The following is a 1,138-nucleotide window of genomic DNA, read 5'->3' as shown; positions in this document are numbered from 1 at the left end:
TGCTGTTGACCATTTTTTGCTTGGAGATGCTCTTGAGCTTGAAACACACACAACAAGACCGGTGTTAACTAGCGAAATTGTCGGCATAGTGCCGACACAGCGAGTTTTGACTATCACTTGCACATCTAAAACAACGTCGGAAAGTAACTCGTTCGGCTTTTGAGTCACATAAAGTATGTGCGTTAATTTTGACGCCACTAGCTCTGCATGTTGTCATGCAATTTCTTTACCTCTCAGAAAGGATTATGACATAAAAGTGAAGTACGTGACGAGTGTGACGTTAGGAAAACATTAGGCATCATGGAGAGATTCTGTATGGGACCACCCAACCCAAACGAGTACTGTGTGACGTGCTACCCGGCAGGTATTCACCGAGGTAGCCGGCTAGCTCAGTCGGTAGAGCGTCAGACTCTTAATCCCAGGGTCGTGGGTTCGAGCCAGACGCTGGGCGGAACGGAATTTTGTTCCGCTGCAAGTGTAAATTACCGTTTTTCTGATTAACGAGATTTAATGGAAATAGCAACTTTAAACTTTGCCTACGTCTCTGTCAGTCGCAAGGAAGCTGTATTTGAAGGTGAAGGTGATTTTGTAGACATGTGTGAAAGACATGTTCTGAAATGCAAGTGTTGTTGTTTGGAGAGCACATCGGTTACGTGTCAGATGTGTAGCCAAGCAGTAATTTGTCGCCATAGCTGCAAATATTAGCCGGTAATATGAAGTGTTGTCAGCTAAAGTCTGATGATGCAGACGACCGTAAGGACGAAGTACCCAAGAGTACCGCTAGGCCGCGCCTCTTTAGCTCAGTGGTAGAGCATTGGTCTAATAAACCAGGGGTCGTAAGTTCCATCCTCACAGGAGAAATATGAATTTTGGAAATCAGTTGCGCGTCGTGGCCGTATAGCAAACAGTACCTGTGATGACGAACAATTAGCGACAGGCGTTTTTTTAAGAATCACTCTCAGATGCGATTAAGGCAAATGGCGCAGATAAAGCATTTGCCAAAGCGGTACAGCATAAGGTGGGACGAGGCAGTCTGAATTACATTTTATAGATGTATTTCTCACATATCTCAGAGCCTCTCGCGATATTCGTCGTCGTCGTCGCCGCCGCCGCCGCCGCTTCTGCAGAAGTAGCAAAT

The sequence above is a fragment of the Schistocerca gregaria genome, unplaced genomic scaffold (assembly GCF_023897955.1).
Source record: "Schistocerca gregaria isolate iqSchGreg1 unplaced genomic scaffold, iqSchGreg1.2 ptg000038l, whole genome shotgun sequence".
In the NCBI taxonomy this organism is placed as follows: domain Eukaryota; kingdom Metazoa; phylum Arthropoda; class Insecta; order Orthoptera; family Acrididae; genus Schistocerca; species Schistocerca gregaria.
Note: the sequence above shows the minus strand (reverse complement) of the source record.